The following is a 22859-nucleotide window of genomic DNA, read 5'->3' on the forward strand; positions in this document are numbered from 1 at the left end:
CACTCTATGTCAAAGGACCGGTAAATGCGAGTCCAAGGAGATAAATGCAGCCTATGGTATTCTGCATTATACAGATACGTTTCTGTGCCATGAGGAGGTCCTGTTTACCACTGCATGGGAATATCAAACACCACGCAATGTGGTTATGGAGTGTGTGTTATTGGCACTCACAGAGAATTTCTGTATGTACGAGGACAGCATCTACATACAGAAGCACAGGACCAGCATGGGGAGCACCTTTGCTCCCAGCGTAGCTGGTCACTACGTGCATCATCTGGAGGTGAAGAAAATCCTACACCCCAACAACCCATTTTTTTCAAACATAAAGACGTGGAGACGTTACATTGATGACGTTCCATTGGTGATATGGGAAGGGGACCTTCCATCCACTGAAGCCTTCATGACCTGGCTTAACAAACAAAATGCCTTCTGGACTAGTGACTACATGTACATACACTTTTTTCTGATATTTCTTTGTATTATATTTTGGGTGTAGAAGGGATCCTTTTGGTCCTGATGAAGAAGCCAGGGGAGGGCTTCGAAACATGTTGACATAGGCGAGACTGCTCATCCTTGCAATGTACATCCAACTTATTCCCCATTTTTAACAATACCAGCTCAAAGGAATATTAAAGCTTTTTTTCTAAAGAGCCAGGTATTTTTTAATTCATAATCACTCCTTCACTCACTCCAGACCCTTCCACTCAAATTCCTACACTACACATAGTCTTGTTTTTTATAAACAGTGCTCCCACGTAGTCGTAGGTCGTAGCACACCCCGTCCCGCAGCGGGGCGGGAAGACCCCTATGATGAAGCATGCCACCAAGGGTCCTTTTGGTGTGTGAGGGCTATTTAAACAAAGCTGTGTGATTTCCACCACTGTAGGAAACATGCATAGTCTGGGAGAACACAGTCATACACCTGTCTGAGGGTGGATCTCTTTGTTTCTTATATATTACCTACAGATACAGGCCAGAGCCACCCGGTGCTGCACCCTGGTCTCAAGGGTGTGAACTTTCAGGTTCTTCAGGCACCTAAAACAACAAGCCAGAGTCATCCTGTGCATGCACCCATGTCTCAGTGGTGTGAACTTACAGGCTCTACAGGCACCTAAACCTACAGTCCAGAGTCATCCTGTGCATTCACCCTGGTCTCAGTGGTGTGAACTTACAGGCTCTACAGGCACCTACAGCTACAGGCTGGAGTCATCCTGTGCATGCACCGTGGTCTCAGTGTTGTGAACTTGCAGGCTCTACAGACACCCACAGATACAGGCCAAAGTCATCCTGTGCGTGCACCCTGGTCTCAGGGGTGTAAACTTACAGGCTCTACAGACACCCACATATACAGGCCAAAGCCATACTGTGTGTGCACCCTGATTTCAGGGGTGTAAACTTACAGACTCTACAGGCACCTACAGATACAGGCCAGAGTCATCCTGAGCATGCACCCTAGTCTCAACAGTGTGAGCTTACAGGCTCTACAGACACCCGCAGATACTGGCCAGAGGCATCCTGTGCCTGCGCCCTGACCTCAGGGGTGTGAACTTACAGGCTGTAAGACACCCACAGGTACAGGCCAGAGCCATCCTCTACGAGTGCCCTGGTCTCAGGGGTGTGAACTTACAGGCTCTACAGGCACCTAAAGCTACAAGCCAGAGCCGTCCTGTGCCTGCGCCGTGGTCTCAGGGGTGTGAACTTACAGGCTGTAAGACACCCACAGGTACAGGCCAGAGCCATCCTCTACGAGTGCCCTGGTCTCAGGGGTGTGAACTTACAGGCTCTAGAGGCACCTAAAGCTACAAGCCAGAGTCATCCTGTGCATGCACCCTGGTCTCAGGGATGTGAACTTACAGGCTCTAGAGGCACCTAAAGCTACAGGCCAGAGTCATCCTGTGCGTCCACCCTGGTCTCAGCGGTGTGAACTTAAAGGTTCTGCTGGCACCCACAGTCACAGGCCAGAGCCATCTGGTGCTGCACCCTGGTCTCATGGGTATGAACTTACAGGCTCTACAGGCACCTAAAGCTACAGGCCAGAGTCATCCTGTGCGTCCACCCTGGTCTCAGCGGTGTGTACTTACAGGCTCTCCAGGCACCTACAGCTACAGGCCAGAGTCATCCTGTGCATGCACCCTGGTCTCAGTGGTGTGAGCTTACAGGCTTTACAGACACCCACAGATACAGGCCAGAGTCATCCTGTGCATGCACCCTGGTTTCAGGGGTGATGAACTGACAGGCTCTACAGACACCCACAGATACAAGACAGAGCCATCCTGTGTGTGCACCCTGGTCTCAGCGGCGTGAAACAGACTCTACAGGAACCTACATATACAGGCCAGAGTCACCCTGTGCATGCTCCTTGGTCTTCGGGGTGTGAACTTACAGGCTCTACAAACACCCGCAGATACAGGCCAAAGCCATCCTTTGCGTGGACACTGATCTCAATAGCGGTGTGAACTTACAGGCTCTACAGGCACCTACAGATACAGACCAGAGCCATCCTGTGTGCGCACCCTTGTCCCAGCGGTGTGAACTTACAGGCTCTACAAACATCTGCAGACACAGGTCAGAGTCATCCTGTGCTTGGACCCTGGTCTCAGTTGTTTGAACTCACAGGCTCTACAGACACCCACAGATACAGGCCAGAGTCATCCTGTGAGCACGCCCTGGTCTCAGCATTGTGAACTTATAGGCCCTAAAGATACCAACGGATGAAGGCTAAGGCCATCCCGTGCGTGCACCCTGGTCTCAGCGGCGTGAGCTTACAGGATCTACAATCAGACACAGATACAGCCCAGAACCATTCTGTGTGTGTGCCCTGGTCTCAGCTGCGTGAACTTACAGGCTCTACAGACACCCGCAGATACTGGCCAGAATCATCCTGTGCATTCGCCCTGGTCTCAGTGGTGTGAGCTTACAGGCTCAGAAAACACCTGTATATATTGACAGAGTCATCCGGTGCCTGCACCCTGGTCTCAGAAGTGTAACGTTAGAGGCTGTACAGACACTTGAAGATACTGGCCAGAGTCATCCTGTGTGTGCACCCTGGTCTCAGCAGCGTGAACTGAAAGGCTCTGCTAAACCTTGCAGATAATGGCCAGAGTCATCCTGTGCGTCCAAACTGGTCTCAGCGGTGTGAACCTACAGGCTCTTTAGACTCCCTCAGGTACATGCCAGAGTCATCCTGTGCGTGTACCCTTGTCTCAGTGGTGTGAACTTACAGGCTCTACAAACACCCGTAGTTACACACCAGGGTCATCATGTGTGTGCACCCTGGTCTCAGCGGCGTGAACTTACAGGCTCTAGAGACACCCACAGATACTGCCCAGAGCCATCCTGTGCGTGCACCCAGGTGTCAGCGGGTTGAACTTACAGACACTACAGACACCCACAGGTACTGGCCAGAGCCATCCTGTGCGTGCACCCTGGTCTCAGCGGTGTGATCTTACAGGCTCAACAAACCCCTGAAGGTACAGGCCAGAGTCATCCTGCGTGTGCACCCTGGTCTCAGTGGTGTGAACTTACAGTCTCTACAGACACCCACAGATACAGGCCAAAGCCATCCTGTGTGTGCACCCTGGTCTCAGTGGTGTGAACTTACAGTCTCTACAGACACCCACAGATACAGGCCAAAGCCATCCTGTGTGTGCACCCTGGTCTCAACGGTGTGAACTTACAGGCTTTACAGACTATCGCCGATACAGGCCAGAGTCATCCTGTGGGTGTGCCCAGGTCTCAGAGGTGTGAACTTACATGCTCTACAAACACCTGCAGTGACAGACTAGAGTCATCCTGTGCGTGCACCCTGGTCTCAGCGGTGTGAACTTACAGGCTCTACAGACACCCACATATACAGGCCGGAACCATCCTGTGCGTGCTCCCTGGTCTCTGTGGAGTGACCTTACAGGCTCTACAAACACCCACAAATACTGATCAGAGTCATCCTGTGTGTGCACCAAGGTCGCAGCGGAGTGAACTTACAGACAATACAGGCACCCACAGATACAGGCCAGAGCCATCCTATGCCTGCACCCTGGTCTTAGCGGTGTGAACTTACAGGCTCTACATACAACCACAGATATTGCCTAGAGCCATCCTGTGTGCGCACCCTGGTGTAAGCGGCGTGATCTTACAGACACTACAGGCACCCACAGATACAGGCTAGAGCATCCTATGCCTGCACCCTTGTCTCAGCGGCGTGAACTTATAGGCTCTACAGATACCCACAGATGTTGCCCAGAGCCATCCTGTGCACACGCCCTGGTCTCAGGGGTGTGAACGTACAGGCTCTACAAACACCCGCAGATACAGGCCAGAGCCATCCCGTGCGTGCGCCCTGGTCTCAGGGGTGTGAACATACAGGCTCTACAGACACCGACAAATACAAGCCAGAGCCATCTTATAGGCGCGCCCTGGTCCTGCAACAGAAGGTCCTCACAGCGCTTAGGGATCCACACTTTATATAACTTCCAGCAGGGGCTGCCAAGAACGCTTTACATTTGCTGTAAATAACTCTTAGAATCCTTCCCTGATCTGGACCCTTAAATCTTCCTATAACTGGAGATGACTCCCCTGGAAGCCTCCCAGCCATGGTTTTTGTCCCAAGCACCTGCCCTTTGCCAAATGCAGACATCCCTTGTAAAACTTCCCTATGTCAGCAGCTCAGGCCAGGAACATGTCCGCCCCAAAGTCTGATTTAAAGGACCTCAGATAGCGGGAGGGGAGGGGTCCCTGGGGCCTGCTTGTGCCAGGGAAGGGCATGCAGGCGCTTCCAAGATGTACTTTTGCCAAATTCCTGTTGATGTCCAATTCCTCCTCGTGTTGCTTCTCATCCCATTCCTCACCTGTGGGGCAACGCCCCGCCAGCGACTTCTTACCTTGTTTTCCCCTATAAATAACTTAGAACAACATTTATAGGATTTTGGGGCAGGGCAGCGCAGCAAGGCAGCTTGCGGCGCTATTCTACACCAAAGGGAAAGGGCAGGAATGCACCTTATTTATAAAATACGGTGCATTCCTGTCCTTTCCTCCTGCGCTGGCGTCAGTCCTGCAGCCTAGCTCCAACGCACGCACCCATGCACCATATTGCAAGGGTGCCTCCATTGCAGAAAAGATTGTTTTGTGCAGGAGAGGCAGTTTCCTGCATTAAAACAACCCAACAACCCAGAGAGGCGTTTTCCTCTTCCTATGTGTGAGAAGGGTTAGCCAAATCAGAGCTGAAGGGACATCTCACACACAATGCAGCACACACACATAGGAAGCAGAGCACCCCAACATCCAACACAATGTGGTACAAACACCAACTTGTGCACAACCAAACACAGGACACAAGTGCACCCGCCTGGGGCCGGTAAACGGCCATACGCATCTGGCAAAGCACGAAACAGGGACATGATAATGCACATGTACAAACACACAGTCCTGATGGGGTAGCAATGCACGGATGGCAGGGAGCCAGAGAGTCCGTGACACACATTGGCATGCAAATCAAGACACAACACAGTTGGAGACAAGTGAAAGTGCGGAAACTTTATCAACAAGTGTGAGTCAGTATGGCCAAGATAAGTGCCACGACATGCAGACCAATGCAGCAGCATGTCTGAATGAGGAACGTAGGAAAGCGCCCATGTCCTCCTCGGGGAGTCCCTCACCAACACAAGTCAGTGCCAACCCACGTTGGTTGTCCACGCCTGGAACATGAGTCCTGGACAATGTAGCCATGTCCACTGTCGTCTCTGGACTTGTGACCATATCCACAACATGCAACCATGTGTAGTGACAAGTGCAATGGCTCACATCCAGTTGTGGCTGCAGGTACCTTGTCACTTGTCCATGAACGCGAGTGCTGCTGTGTAGGCCAACATCTCCAATGAGCGATCGTCGTCCACCACATCTGACATGTCGTCGACGTAATCCATCAGCTGACCAGGACAGATTTGCTGACTCCAACCAGTGGACCCAATGTGCACCAAAGCCCAATCGGGTAGTGGCTCAATGTGCTCACTGCACACGACGATTCGTGCAATCTCCCAGGTCCAGTTTCCAGCCTGCATGCCGAACATCCATGCATGCCATAGGCGGTCATCCTGGTGACACTCCTGGTCTTGGTCCAACAAGGGGCGCACACACACATCGAAATCCAGGTCAGCTACCGTTACGTTGGAGAGGCAGACATCCATGGAGCACTCGAATATGCACGAGTGACAATGCAACACAGGCTGCATGCAGGTGATGTGCGCAAGGCGGGAGCCCACCCGGTAAATGATCCGCAGCACTGTCAATGGCAGTACCCCCAGTACAGGCAGCAGACATGCATGGTACAGCTCCACGTGACCGGAGTAGCCCATGTGTCCGGGATGGTCTGCCATTGCGTCAGTGGCTCTGCTTGAAGCGGCACTGGCTTGCCCTGAGACAGTCCTGTGGATGAAATGGCACAGCTTTGTGCAATGAGCAGTGTCTGTGTGCAACGGGTGCAGGCCTTGGGTGGGGTGGAAGTACGTGCGAAGGCCATATCACGCATGCCAACTACGACCAAGGACTACTGCGTGTGGGATGTGTACACGTTGGTCTCATGCCAGGCAGTGCGTAGTGTGGGAGTCGCAAGCAAATGCCTTCGTACCTGTCAGGGTGTGCTGGACACATGCAAGTTCCTGCTCGGAGCTTCAGATGTGCTGGCGCCTGGTAGTACAGACAAAGGACCTTTCATCGCTACAGTAACTTCACAAGCTGCATGCATACCGGAGAAGTACAGAGGCCGGTTGTGGGTGTAGTGGGACGTCTGCGACCTTGGGAATCATGAACGATATGCCCAGCACGATGCACACGAGTGGACTCACTGTGTGTATAGTTGCCACACAGCTGCTCCGCCCTGCCACGGGCACCCAAACTTGTGTGCGCTGCACGGTTGCATCACGTGTACTCCTATGGGAGACCATTCTAATGCCTGTCCGCGCATGTCCAGCGCCATGCCAAGAACACTGCTACGCAGGCCTTCGAAGGTGTGCGCCCACTTGGGCATAGGCAAATGGTCCGGACAGGGTAGACACAGGTGTCCATCCCATGGCTGGATGGGACCACGCAGCAAAGGAGGACAGGCAACAGACTCATGCATCCGCAAGACTGATACACATCACACCTGGCATGCATGTGCCAAGACCCAGAGCGTCCTAGCGCTCCTACATGTCCCCCTACCTGCCGGCCCACCCTCCTGGTACATGCCACATTGCAACATTGTGTACTGTGGCCCTGGTGGTGACAACACCCCAATACAGAGACACACTTACCGCACTTTCTGCACCGGGCCACATCCAGACCACACCCAGCCCCCCCTGCTGAACCAGCACACGCAGCCTGTGCATGCCGGATGGCAGGTGCGGGGCTACATGTCCAGAGTCACTGCCAATGCTGAGGTGACATGGCAACGTCTGCAGAAGACAGCACACTGTGATGTTGCAGGGCCCGTGCACATCAAGCTGACACAATGAACACACAGACACACTTGCTCAGATGTTGTGAATGGCTACGGGCACGTGCGCATGGCCACATTTATTAGCAGGCACACTTACAGAGTGACACCTGTGTTGGATGTGTGTGGGGTGTGTGCACACCAGCCGGCAAGTGCTGCCTGGTGCAGTCAGAAATCGACAACAGTGTACATCGTAAAGGACACAACCATAAAGGCCCCTTGATTTGGGGTGCACAGAGTTAGTGGCCCGGATGCACAACATCCTGCATGTGCCTGCCGCCATGGGCTGCTGACTTGCGGTGCACTGGGGCAGGGTCACGGGTGCATTGCAGGTCCACGGGATGACAAGGGGCCTTGTCACAGAGTGTCTCTAGGGACAGTGGAAGGTGTATCCCCAGGGCAGGATGCAGAGGGCAGGCCCACGCTGATACAGTCACTATTGTGGAGATGAATTGCACAGAAACATGTCGGATACAAAGTCCGGTCCAGCCAGAAGAAGATGCCGAAAACCACCAGGCCATGGGCTCTGACGCCACCAAGGTCCAACCAGATGGTGCCCATGACTCATTGCGCACAGAGTTCGTGGCACCTGTGCAATTAGGGGATGCCGCCTGCGATGAGACGTGTCCAATGGTGTGAACTCCTCCACATCTTGCCCAAAACACAGTTCCACATGTGTGACCTAATGGACCACAGTGTAGGCCTGAGGTAGCGGTCAGCACAAGCCATTCACTGAGTGTCGCTTGCATGGGTTGGATGGCCCCACCGGCCTGTGTAGTTCAGGTTCAGTGTCACTAGGTGACGCGGACTTGTGATGAACAGGGTTGATGGCACCAGGTCAGTTGTTGATAGTGTTCGGTCACCTCCGAGACTGTGACCCAGGTTTTGTCCGGACTGAGCCGCATCTTCCTCATACTCCTCTCCGTGCGACCACTGGTGTGGACTCTGCCATTTGTGATTCGCGACTAGGTGCTGCATGTGGGACCTACTGGTCCGCAGGGTAGTACTGGTCCCTCATCCACGTGTGGCCGGCTGGCGTTGAACAGGGTTAGTGGCACCACGAGTGGCCAGCTGGCGTTAAACAGGGTTAGTGGCACCACGTGTGGCCAGCTGGCGTTGAACAGGGTTAGTGGCACCATGTGTCGCAAGATGCCCATATGGAACTATGCCTCCCTGATTGGGAGGGGGGGTCTGGTGCTGTGGCCACTGCCCAGGCTTTGGGGTCACTGCCATTCAGGACTCGAACACAGTTTCACATATGGGACCTACTAGGCCAAAGAGGACGCCGGTGTAGTATGTGATTGTCGAAGGAGTAATGTGGGCCAGTGTCTGGGGGCCAGCGATGGTCTGCGGAAGCTGCAGAAGTCACTGAACTGGTGCTTGGAGCTTGCACCGGTACATGGTGGACCCTCCTTGACACACGCCGGTGTCGGCAGGTGATCAGTGTGGCCTGGCTGCGCAGGGGCGGGTCCCGTGGGCCGGGGTACGGCAGGCACACAGGATCGCAGGCAACTCCACTCACAAGCACGGCGTTGACCTCTTGCTGTGGTGAGAGGCGTCGCCATGGCAGAGACGTTGGGGTTTCCAGAAGTGGACCACGCCCAGGACTACGTGCTTTTTTATTCACACTCCTACGCTGGCCTGGCGTATGCCGGGCAATCCCACTCCGCTCATGCTAACGAGAGGGATGTAACAGGTAACATTTGCACGAACTCCCCCACTGGCTGGGGGGACATGGTTGCGTCCACTGTCCATCACACTCCATACACCAGTGGTGTGTGTTGCCACGGATATGGGTGTGTTCTGCATACTGCGGTCTGTCCAGCACATCTCTGCCACTCTTGGCATTGTGTGCTTTCCCAGTCATGGTTCTCCTGCATCCTTCACACATGCCTGATTGCAACCTTTCCGCACATTCAGCTAGTGTGTGGCTGAGGTGCCATGCCGTTGTTGGCTCATGTTCACGGCTTGCCCAGGTTACCTTTGTGAGTTGACCTGTCGTGTCTGGTGGGTGGGCATGTTCTTTTGCATGTTGGTTTAGATTTTGTGACGTGTGCATTGCCAGAGTTGTGAGTTGCATGGTTGTGGAGTTGAGGTGAGTGGGGTGTTCTATTGGAATTTGTCAAGGGGCTGTGCATTTCTCTTGGTGCCATCCTGGGGACACTGGTTGCTGATGGACTGTAGGAGGTTGGAGGAATCGTGCACAGTGGCTGGGTATTAGGAGGCGAGATTGGTGGAGGTTCCACGATGTTCGGTTGTTGTCTTTACATTGCTGTGAGACGTGTGCTTTCTGTTGCGGTGATTGTGTGCTGTGTTGGCAGGGGGTACATGTATGACATGTGTGCTGTGGATTGCCCCTGACACGTGCGTGCATCCAGCTATGGCGTATGGTCCTTGCTTGGTGTCCAGCAGATCCTGCGCATTGTGTTGGACGTATAGGGACTGGGGTGACAGGCTGATGTCCAGGTCAGGTGTGAGGGACTTGGATGTGGCTGGCTATGTGACTCCTCTGACTGTGGCGGGTGTTGGTTGGGGAGTACCAGGTGGCCAACAGAAGAAGCACAGCCAGCAGCATTGTGTGGGGTGGGATGTTAGTTGTCCGCTGTGTTTGGGCCGTCGGCCTGTTGGGCGTTGTTGGTCAGGAATCAGGATGCGTAGTATGGTTGTCCTTTTGGGCCTGTAGTGGGCAATGACATTGTCAGGTGTTGGGTCTGTGAGGCTGGTGCATTTCCTGGGGGTCCTTTGTCTTTATCTGCCTTGCATCTGTGGTGGTCCGGGAGGAGGAGGGGGGTGTTTCAGTGGGGTTTGGGGTCCTGGGGTGGTGGCGGTGGGTGTTGTGGCCCTCTTGGGTGTCCGGGCCGCATGACCAGTGGCTCCATGGCATCTGCTGCCCTTCTGATGTGGCTGTAGGCTGTGCTCCCTTTTCTTGTGCAGGCTGTGGTCCGACTTAGCACCAGGTCAGAGCAGGTGTTATTTTCCTGCTGCTAACGCGCCTTATCGCCGGTTTTGTGTTCTTATCGCAATTCTGTCTAGTCGTTGTGAATGTTGGGGAGTTGTGTTGTTGCGGCTTTTGGCACGGGAACACCTACTCTGAATCTTGTTAGCAATAGTTGCGGAGGTCTTCTGTGGCAATGTTTTTTGTGGCTGCTATCGAGGGTAAACTGGTGCTGTGGGCTGTTAACACCAGCTTGTGAATGGGGTAATACATTTATTGCAACTTTGGCTGCGATAAAATGCCGTTAACTCGGCGATAGTTCCTTGTGAATATGCCCCACAGTCTTGTGACTGGAGACCGGATTGTCTAGTGCAGAGCCCCAAAAATCTTGCCTGAATCTAAGGCGTGTGGTTTCTGTACTGCGGGACCCCGACACTCATAAGTGTCTAGTTGGGGGTTGGCGGATTCACTGGTTGTGGGATCCCGCGTGGACCATTTCATTTTTCATGCCGCATCTCCCTCGTGCAATGCGCCAACTGCATGCTCATTGCATGCGGTGCCTGATTCACAGGGTGCAAACATTGAAAGTGAGGGTGTTTCTGTAGAAGTGCCTCATTTTACCTCATGTGGCTCTGCTGAACTTGCACCTGTGTGTGACCGGACTGGTTTAGTGCAACCTGTATCACTGTGCACAAGACATTGTGACTCGTTTCCAGGGAGGTACAGATTTGAATCTCTTCACTGAGTGTGACCGGAATTGCCTGGTGCAACCCATCTCAACGTACACCGGTCATTGTGCCTCCTTTCCAGGGAGGTGACGAATTTGCAGCTCATCATGTTTGAAATCTGAAGTGCCTGATGAGACTCATAACAACATGCTCCAGGTGTTGTGCTCGGATTGCCTGGGCACGACCTGATTCATCATGTACCGATCGGGGCACCTCATTCTCTCGAGAGGCTCCCCTGTGTTACTCCCCATTCATCGTTTGTTCCCTTTTTGACCATTATTGTGGCGGACCAACTGCCTTCTCCACACCTGGCCCCTCCTGAAGACATCTTGGCACCAGGTAGTAGCAAGAGAGATTGACTGGGTTGAAGGAACGCTTCCGAGACAGTTTGGAAGCTGGTCAAGAGACTGCGTGACTCCTTTGTGTTTTGAGGCTTGTGGGAGATCTTCCCAAGTGGTTGCTAACCTTCCCTTATTTACGTTTACCTCTTATTTAAAACTGCTACATATTCCCACATGTTTCTCGAGGACCCAGACTAATTGTGACTTCGGCAAAAGTTCAGGGGATGGGGATGGTTAACTTCCATCCAGGCGTACAGGACAATTGTGGTGAACCAGAGGGTGGAGGGAGGTTTGGGCCACGGAGTTTGCAGAATGTGACGATTGACTTGCTGGGTACCAGTGGCACCGTATTAGGGTGCTGAGTGTGTATATGTGTGTAAGAGCATTCTGTACGGCCTGGCTGATACCTGTCACATTTAGTATGGATGCGGAGTGGGTGTGGGTTAGTGGGAGTGATCGTGTGCGGATCGCCTGTGATTCACGACACTGGCTGGCGGTGCTACTTCATATGTTGATTGTTGCCAAAAGTACAATACATTTGACATTCGGTTCTCCCACGTGACTCTGGCTGGAGGTACTGCTAAAAAAAAATCTATTTACGTGTATGTACATAGTTTTGATAACGTGCACCGCACAAGGGTGCTTTCTATCAATTAGGGAGGGTTACATTAGGAATTGTCCACAGTGTGCATACTATTGATATCATAACAATACGAGTGAGCCTAGTACTTCTAGTAATATTTCCGAATATGTTTTATACCTAAAAGTATATGATGGTTATTTTATAATGATTGAATATGTGTGTTGAATATAAACGTTTTTACATACATCCTGTGTGAAGTTGCTTTTGTGACGCTCAGTATATTTGTCGCAAGTAGCTGCTGCGTCTTTGCTTTACACATTGCCTCTGTGATAAGCCTGACTGCTAAGTGCCAAGCTACCCAAGGGTGAGCACGGGTTACACAGCGAGTGTAGTCACTTGCCCTTGACTGGAGCTGTAGTTTGCCTGGCTGGGGGCATCCCTTTAGCCAACCAGACCCTGCTGGTTCCAACATACATGATGTGTTTATTCTTTATTTTCTCAGGTGAAAAGATTAATTCTGTTTTGAGATAAGATTATTGTTTTACAGTGTCTGTCTGATCATTAGTTGGTTGTTTTAGAGATGGTTCTGTTATAGATGATTATTTTACTTCCATTCCCTTTACTATGCATACAAGGATCATGCTTTCATACATAGTTACGATCGACTGGCAGTATGAACTATGAATAAGGACATTTTTGCCCTAACAAGATGGCGGCCGGACTTTGTGTTGACGGTCGGATTTGAATCAATCTAGGATTGATACATTCCATTCTCATACAGGTTGATATATTTCATTTTGTAAATCAATTGGTCGAGATTGAGCTCTTAGATTGATTTTGGTTTCCAGTAGTAAATGGTAACTATGGTTTAAGGCACCATTCTAAGATGGAGCTGGTTGTTCTGTGATCTGTCGTGACGAGTATAGCATGATCCATAGCGTCTGCACTCAACCGACTTTTGAATTCCTACTTGAGATGAGGAACGAGCAGGTCGAGCTGTCAGGACTGCATTTGGAAACAAGTAAGTGATCCATGTAGGCGGCACTATTGTTGCTATTTCAGTTGATTTTGTCCAAGTTAATGTGGTAGAGATACATCTTTCAGATTGACTCAAGTTTGGAGGATTCTAAAGTACACTTGCATGCATGGTAGGGTAAGCAGTATATAGTCATAACGTTTTGTTGTATTATGAATTATTTTTAGTGGCTTTATTCGCATAATCTTTATTCTTATTGTTGGACTTGGCTCTTCTGGCAAGTTCACCCCTAAAACTTTTTGCATTATCCTAGCCTTTGTCCTGTGTTGTACTAGTGGTTTTAGGCCTCTAGGCCCTTTTACACTGTGTCCCAGTGGAAAGTGCGTGCGTTCGGTGTATGTTTCAGTGAGACTGACCTGCCCTCCCATAGGAATGCATGGGGGATCTGAGTGACCGTGTTAAGTTCTGATGTGAGAGGAGTGCAGGGTCGAGTTTGGTATGTGCGAACTCGTAAGATTGAATGTTGCGCGATGATGTGTGCGGCGTTACTGTGTCTAGTGTAGAAGTACCACTTCTAGAAGCTGGCATGTCTGTATAATAAATGTGAAGTGACTGTCTGGCTTGTGATTGGCTGGTGTGCCTGGCTCCAGGAGTCAGGATGGGTCTGCCCCGGTGGTGAGTGGAGAGATCTGCATGTTGATGGCAGGGAGGAGTACACCTGGGACCTGAATAGGGCTGGGCTTTCCCTCCACAATGCTGGCTCCACCCCCTGTGGTGTGTCTAATGTCCCTGGCCTGTCCTGTGAATAGGGAGAGGGGCTGAGCAAAACAAAGTGCTCAGGAACCAGTTGCATCTGGTTCGCCCCTTCCCTGCACCTTTGGAGACAAAGGATTTTGTGTATAAAAGAGGGGCTGTGACCCCATGAAAATGTTCTTGTTCTGGACTTAAATCTGCCAGGGGCGTGCTGCTGCTGGGGCTCAGGGGAAGGCTTGCCTCCCTGGGCCCTGCCCAGCCCCTGGATGCCTGATGGACTTTTGGGACCTTTTTGCTGTTTCCTTGATCTATCAAGGACTTTGTGCTGTACTTCTAGCGCCTGGTGGGCGCTTTATTGCTTCTTCTTGCTTCTAGCACCCTGGGAGCGCTATATCACTTTATTTGGAACCAGAGGAGCGCTGGAGCTCCTTAGCGATGCGCTGCCATCTGTGTAGAGGGAATCCCCATCATAGGGATTCCCCCGTGATGTCAGCCGAAGCGGGTGCCCACCCCGCTTTATACTTTTAATTGGGAGAGAGCCTATCCCTCATTGCCGTTTTTGTTGTTCTCATCTTTAAAAAGAGCGGGTGCCCACCCCGCGATTTGCCGTGTTAGGCGGGTGCCCACCCCGCTTATGCCCTTGTTTTTATTGCGGGTGCCCAACCTGCAATTACCGAGAAAATCACCGCCGCGACCCGAGTAATGGCCGCCGACCCGGAAGCCTGGCAAAGTTTGCCTGCTTCTGGGCGTGGCCGGCGGCCAGACTGGAAGTTGTGCCGGTGTCGATGCGGGGCTCCCCTGAGGCTAGAGGAGCCCCGGTGTGCCTAGGGGGAGGACGGGAGCCTACCCCGCCTCCCCGAGTAGTGAGGATGAGTCCCGGGTCCCAGGAGGGGACCCGGGTGAAAGGCGGTGCTGCCGCAACCCCAGGCGGGACTCCCATAGTGAAGAGGGAGTCCCGCAGATAGCCAGAGGAGTCCCGGGTCCCAGGAGGGGGCCCGGGTGAAGAGAAGTGCAGCCGGATCCCCAGCGAGACTCTCATGAGCGAGAGAGCCCCGCCTGCTGCCCGCGGTGTCCAAAGTGAAGAGGAGCGCCTCCCCAGACCAATCCGGTGAGTGGAGGCTCCAGAGGGCACATTGGCGGCTGGTGACATTTGAAAGTGGTGGGGCGTTAAATTATGACAGTTCTGCACTGAGGCGAGCGAGCCTAGCGAGCAAGCCTAAACAACCTTCGGGGGGATCGGGGGTTCTCCCCCGAGAAAAATTTGAAAAAATAGAGGATAAATGGAGCATTTTCAAGCAAATATGAGGAAGCAGGAAGGTTATTAATGCAATACACCCAGCAATGCCCCAGCCTCCTCCTTATGACCCCTATTACCCTCCCATCTCTCTCCTTTGCTTCTCTCCACCTCTCTCAAGGACCGGAAGAGCAGCAGCACTTTAATCAGGTCCTTTGGAATTATGCAACAGGAAGTACCAAATTATGCAGCAGGGTTGACTACATTTTACCGTGTAATGCAGGGGAGTATTTCATTATTATGTCACTTTCTGCACATGTTAACACTATGTAAGTAAGAAATGTGCCGGATACATTGGCATCAAACTACGCACTTTCCCTGCTACCCGGAACGGTAAAAGGAATGAAAAAGATGAACTTAAGACAGACTTAAGACAGTCTTAAACAGACTTAAGACAGTCTTAAGACAGACTTGAGACAAACTTAAGACAGACTTAAGACAGACTTAAGACAAACTTAAGACAAAATCCTAACTTAAGTCTGTCTTAAGTCTGTCTTAAGTTTGTCTTAAGTCTGTCTTAAGAATGTCTTAAGTCTGTCTTAAGACTGTCTTAAGTCTGTCTTAAGACTGTCTTAACTCTGTCTTAAGTTTGTCTTAAGACAAACTTAAAACAAAATCCTAACTTCTGTGAATACCAAAAGTAGTAAGTTTAGGATTTTGTCTTAAGTTAGTTCTGTGAATCGGGCCCCTTATCAGTGAGTGGACGTCTTCATTAACCCTTTGTGTGCATATCGCACTGCCCAATAACCTGGAGCGCTCATGTGCTTCGTTTTACAGAGATACCCACAGCGGAGATAGACCAGGTCGTGCTAGGAGGTACACTAATTGTGAAAGATGAAGGGCCAGGTCGAAATTACACATAGAAGGAAGTTGAAAGCCCCCCAGATGTAGAGTGGGCATGTAGCGTAAAAGGTTTTAATCTTGCCCCCTCCGAATAAATAATTGAATGTCATCATCTATTTGCAAATAAGAACTTTGGGACTAAGAACTTGTGCTGTACTACGAAATAACCTGCTAAATAGATTATGACCTTAAGAAATACTATAACAAAAACGAGAACTATTCAATTCCTTTGCAGCCGCGCCTCGTGTCGTGTGGGGGGGGGGGGGACGTTTTTTTTAATTAAATCCTACCTGTCCTGAGCAGGTCCGGGTCCACCGTCCGCGCCGCCTCGGGTCCGTTTCCGTTACTTCTGGCGCCTAGTCACTGGAACAGCCCATCAGTGCTGGCATGCATTGCAAGCCCCCTCTCAGCCAATCCTGGTGCTGGAGCAGCACCAGGATTGGCTTAGAGCAGGCTTACGCTCCGCCCGCCTACCCATTGGAGACCGAGGTTTGAGCCCTTGGCTCAACCCTCGCTCTCCTAATGGGCATGCGCCAGCCTTTGTAAACACGAGTGCGCATGACTGGGCACGGTGCAAAAATCGCCCTCCGTCCCCACTCATGCGCACTTGTGTGCTGCTGGCTGCCTGTCAGTCAACATGACGCCAGACCGCCCACCCCTTCAGACTCTGAAGGGGGTGGGCGGTCCAACGTCATTCTGACTGACAGTTCTCCCTCCGTCATTCTGTCTGACAGTTCTCCCTCCCTCAGCGTCTCTGAACGTAAGTAAACTGAGAGTTTACTTAAATTCAGAGACGCGGCAGACGCCGAGGAAGCTGCGGGCACGGGAAGGGGGCGGGGGGGCAACGCCCCAACGCCCCCAATGGACGGACCGCCACTGGTCGGTGCCGATCGCGGCACCATGACGGTAGAAGTACAGAGTCAGAGCGGCCCCGGATGGCAGCGGGCTGCTCCAACAAAGAGAGGCATGTTTCTTTTCCAGAGCCTGTGAGGCTCCAGCGTTGGGGCATTTCTTCCGTGGCATAGTCAGTGCCAGCATTCTTGGGGGCATATTTGTTCAAGAGCCCGTGTGCTCTAGGGGGACATGCGGTGTAGAGCCTAGGTAGGCTCCAATGATTGGGGCAGTTTGTTCTGGAGGGCTAGTGAGAGCCCCCTGCCACAGTTTGACTTCACAGCTGCCCAGCAAGTAGTGGGCAGCTTCACCGTTTAGGTCTTTCTTCCTAGGGACTTGCTTGTTGTGAACTCAGGAGTGGGACGCACTCCTTCGCCCCTACTTTGGCCTTCCACAGCTGCGCAGCACTTAGTGCCAGCTGCAGCGTTTAGGCCCTGTTCTTGTCCCCAGCTGCCCAGCAAGTAGTGGGCAGCTGCTACGTTTAGGTTCTGGTGCGACCTGGACCCTAATGTGATTTAGGTGCTATTGTGATTTGTATACTAATGCATTGGGTGTTAGGAAATGTACTGTGTGTAGTATGTTTTTCGCACCCTGTGTTTTATACCTCTAGATATGATTTCTGCATAGGAGGTTGTTTAATGCGTTGGGTGTTAGGAAATGTACCGTGTGTAGTATGTTTTGCGCACCCTGTGTTTTATACCTCTAGATATGATTTCTGCATAGGAGCTTGTTTTACCTGTTTAGGTTTATGTTAGGGAGATTATACTTCCCTGTGTGATGTACGCCCCTAGTGTAATTATACTTAGGAGGTAGGGTCTAATGCGTTAGACTTGTGAGAGATTGCATAATGTGTTTATGCCCCTGTGATGTATACAGGATAGGTTTTATTCCTCATTCTATTGTGATAATGCTGAGGTCATTATTGTGCCAGTGGTTACTGGTTGTGCTCTACAGTTATAATTTGTGTTACAGTTGGTATATGTTCTACATTTACAATTGGTGATTTGTGCTAATTCTGACAGTGGTCCATGTGGCCCTGTCTTGTGTAAATAGTCCCCTGTAAAACCCAGTTGGCACAGTGTAAATTATGTGATTATCATCTAATGTGGTTATTATAATACAAAGGCTATTTTTTATGTATAACCTTGTGTGGAGTTTCTTTTGTGGTGGGCCTAGGGTGTTGTTGCTGTGTGTGCGCGCAAACGCTTTACACATTGCCTCCGGGATAAGCCTAACTGCTCGTGCCAAGCTACCAGGGGGTGAGCAGGGGTTATCTTTGGCATGTAACTCCCCAGCCCTGACTTAGAGGGGTGGTCTCTGCCTGACTTTGGCATAAGCCTTAGCCAACCAGAGATCCCATTTCTAACACTTATTAAGACATCGATTGGGACTTAAATTGGTGGTAAGCTAAAATCCTCTTGGTACTTTGGCAATTTTAATGGCACTTGGTGGAGAGAGTCACTTGTTTGTGGCACTTTGCAAATTACTTGTTGGACCATTCTTAGTGGAGTTGGAGATACTTCATAAGTCACTCAGACATGAGGTGTGTTGGCACATTGTGGATGAGTGGTCCACATTTTTTGATTGTCTCTTTTGGCATGCCATACTTAGGTCGAGCCTGTGCAGCGCATGCGCTGCTGCGAGGCATGCAGTAGTGGAGTACAAAATAGAAGCCCCGCCCACTCTCTGCCCATATTTGTAATTGGCTTGAGTAGTTGTCCTTCGTAAACGCTGGCTTCGGATTCATTATTAGGCTTGTTTATTTTATTTTATTTATTTTAAAAATTTTATATAGCGCTGGCTAGACCCGGAGGTATCAGAGCGCTTTATATGAGGATCAGCGAGTCACAGGTTACATAGTTACATCAATTAAATAAAAGAATCACAGAGGGAGGAGGTGGGGGAGGGAATGAAACACAACGGGGAAACGAGGAAAACAATGTCAGATGACTGGCTGGGTAGGTGACGGCCGAGGGGGTGAAACCAAGGACAGACTCTTCTATAGCTGCACATGACAGCTCCACCGGGCATCGGCCAAGGTTGCTCGTGCACCGAGGTAAGTACAAACAGTTTTGGTATCCGCCCAGAGTTACAGGTTACATAGTTACATCAATTAAATCAAAGAATCACGGAGGGAGGAGGAGGGGGATGGAATGGAAACACAACGGGGAAACGGGGAAAATAATGTCAGATGAACGGCTGGGTAGGTGACGGCCGAGGGGGTGAAACCAGGGCCGGACTCCTCTATATCTGCATATGACAGCTTCACCGGGCATCGGCCAAGGTTGCTCGTGCACCGAGGTAAGTACAAACAGTTTTGGTAACCGCCCAGAGGGCATCGTCAAAGGTCCATCGAAAGTTCCATCAAAGTTCCACCGGGCATAGGCCATGTTGATCCGGCTCTGTGGTGTGAACAATGTTCAAGGTTTCAGTCCGGGGGCATCGTCATAGATCAATTGGCAGCACCCATCCTGGAGTTACTGGGAAGCTAAGACTTACTGTAGGGTTGATATGCACTCGATAGCAATGCTTCCAGGGGACAAGCCAGGACAGCCATCCTAAGGTCAGGCATATAGACTGTGTAGGCCTGGGGTTGTAGGGCACTCAGCTGTTGCCCCAAGCAAGGCTTGTTAGTCCCTCCTTGGTACCGCCTTGGCTGCGTTTGTTACCTCCCATATCGACTGGCCCTTTTACTGGTGTTGTTACATGGTCTGCTTTATAAGTTGGTGAGCATTATTTTATGTAATACTCTTACCCTCTTCCACCTACTACCTCGCAGCACACCACCCGCTTTTATTTATTTAATGTTTACTAATGGCGGTCTCCTTTAACTATGGCGGCTGCATTTTTTAATTGATTTATTTTAGCAGTGCGGTCCGCATTTAGTAGACGCGCTTACTTATTTATTTGTTTATTTTAGCAGCGCTGTCCACATTTAGCAGCTGCGCGTACTTTTTTTTTTTTTTTTACTTGCGCCCATGCGACACTTTTACATTCATAGAGGCTGCGCCCCTTTCTTTACACAAACCACACCTAAAGAAAGGTACTTGGCCGACATTAAAGTGAAAGCGCGGCAGGGGCACTTTTACCAAAAAAAAAATCATCTGTCAAGTTGACAAACAGATGCTTTTTTTTGGTGAAAGCCCCCATGCAGCAGTTTAACTTTAATGTAGGACAAGCCCTTCATGAATGTGAAAACACTGCATGGGCGCTAGTAAAAAAATATATATATATTTGCAATGCAATATGTTTCGCATCTGCGAGAGTTTACCGTATTGCATTGCAAATAGCTTAAACTCCTGTTGATGTGAGACCTGTTGCATTGCACATGCTTGTTAATTCTGATTCTGTTATTGAACGTTTTCTTAGATCTTTCAGGGGACTGTTCAGTTTGGCTTTGTTTTCCTCACTGAGTCCTGATAAGGGCCTCAGGGACTCATTTGCCAAGAGAGACCGGAACGTCAACACATTATTCACTCGTGAAAACACCATTCATCTGTTTGCGTTTTTCTATCAAACGGGAATGGACACTTTTGATTGAAAATGCATATTTTCAATCAGACCGCTTCCCACTGACCACTTTGAATATAAAATAATTCATTGGTTTGATCAGTGTGGGTCGGGAGTGCTATTCAGAACTTTGGGGCTGATTACGATGGCGGTGAAACCGGCAGACTGCCGGTGGCGGTTTCACCACCATCGTAAAGCACTTCTCTGCCCGCCAAATTACAATGGTGGGTGGTGTGCTGGCGGACGCAAAGTCCGTCTGCCATGGGTCCACCACAGATCCACCCTGCATCAACAATATGGTGCCGGTGCCTAGTAAGCATCGTCCGCCATATTACGATGCTGCCTCCCCACCAGCCGGTGTATGGTGGTGAAACCTCCATTCACAGGCTCGCGGGGATAGCATTTGGGGGCCCGTTGCAGGCCCTCCTTGTGTTGAGGGGTGGGTATGCACTGAGGGGGTACCTAAGGTACCCCCCTACATTTCTCTGCAACAGGTAGCAGGCACCACGTGGTGCCTGCCACGTAGTGCAGGGAAATGCAGACACAGTATTTCTGACATCGTGGCAGGTGCTGCAGCCGGCGGCACCCGCCGCAATGTCAGAGATACACGCTGTGACCACCACAGTGGCGGTCGCATCGTAATCTTGTGTGTGGGGCCGCCGCAATGTCAGAGATACACGCTGTGACCACCACAATGGCGGTCGCATCGTAATCCTGTGTGCCGGACCGCCGCAATCCAGGCGGACGGTCCCAAGCACCAGCACGATGGTGGACGGACGGAAGTCAGTCTGCCATCGCAATGACCCCCTTTGTATTAAAAACCTCGATTGTATGTTGGGAATCTTTTCTTACAAAAAAGAAAGTAAAGAGGAAAAAAGTAAACATCTTTTCTGCAAAAAAGAAAAAAAATTGTTGCAACGACTTATTACCTTGTGTGATTGAATTTATATAGTTGAATTTTTAAACCAACAAAATAAGAGGTATAGCACAAGGGTGAACTGTTGTATAACAGCTATAACTTTGGCTGTGTGACAGGACGGTCCATTTCTGGATGCGCGGGGCTGACTCAGAGGGTTTGGTTCACGGTACTGCCTGGAAACGTGTTTGTAAAAGTGTCTGCTTATTTGACGGGTTCGGTGTTTGCCAACTCACGCACGTGCGTGGGTTCCAGGTTCCATTCTTGTTTTCCAAGAAAGGACGGAATAAATACAATATTAACATTCCTGTGCAAGGAAGAGACATCTGTCTCTATACTCAAGGTTACCTGCTTCAAACACAGAGGACCCACTTGGCCTCTCATCCTTCAGAGGTCGGTAGAATAAGTATCGCTGAGATGGTAAGAGTAACACATGGCAGCTTGAAGCCTCCATTATACCACCTGGGGTGCTATTTATGAACAGTGGGAGGGGTCCAGACCCTCAGGAGTGACCCCTGGATATACGAGGAGGAGCAGCTACTGGTTTTGGGGTCTGATTCTGTTCACTTAGCAGGATTCAGTGGATTGACAGCTGTCAATCAAATGAACTCCCCGCTATAACATGTCTTCGTTCATTCGCAGGTCTCAGAGTCGTAGACTTGGTGAGGAGTCCAAGACGCCCACGAGCTGCTACCAGGCCGGCCTTCACGACCCTTCAGAGCGACCCTGGCCATCTTACCGACAAGACGGAACCAGGCAGGGGCGTAACACAGACGCATGAAGCCCCTGCAGTGCAGGTGGGGGCCCAAACCCTTCAGAGGGGCCCCATTCCACCCAAGGGCAATGAATATCTGTGGGATATCGAACTCTAAGGGGCCGCTCTTCACATTCTGCGGGGAGGCTCATCACTTTAGGTCACCTCTCTGGACCCAGGATGCAGTGCATAATTGGAGCCGGTGGTTTCCGGTGCTCGGCATTGGCAAGTAATTGTCAACACCGGTGCTTGTGACAGTCTGCCACAAGGTGGCACTGTCTGGCTAATTTCGTGGTGAGAGAAACAACAGTTAATTATTACTTCAATCTACATTAAAAATGACTATCACCTTCTGCCCAAGCCTTAGGGGTCTGAAGTAGTCTGAACTGTCACACTTGTAGGAGTGTGACGTCAGTAGTTGTGTTGTTTCTATAACTGGCAACATGGCAGGGGCAGTGGGTGGTGCAATCTTCAGTGGCCTCCTGGCGAGAGTCCTGGCTCTTTACAAACTAAGCACTGGCAGGACGCATGAAAATGAGAGAGGGCGAGGTCTTTCGTCCATGGAGGTCAAACCCTGTTTACATGCTACAGCAGATCAGTGAAGCAAGAGTTAGGCGGGCTCAAACCCCGCAGATGCCCTGAGCATGCTCCTCACTGCCGCAGACCATTACCACAGGCGTACAGCCCCAGACAGGCAAAGGCGCCGCCCAGTGCTTAAATTGGAATAAGAAAAAACAAGTGCCAGGGCCCTGTTAGGAGGCCACCGCAGCTCGCATCACGCATCGCCCCCGCCACGCTGCCAATGATAGTAACAGCACAACTACTGACCATCACACGCCTAGAAATGTGTCAATTTAGACTATTCCAGCC

The sequence above is a fragment of the Triturus cristatus genome, chromosome 6 (assembly GCF_964204655.1).
Source record: "Triturus cristatus chromosome 6, aTriCri1.1, whole genome shotgun sequence".
Classification (NCBI taxonomy): Eukaryota; Metazoa; Chordata; class Amphibia; order Caudata; family Salamandridae; genus Triturus; species Triturus cristatus.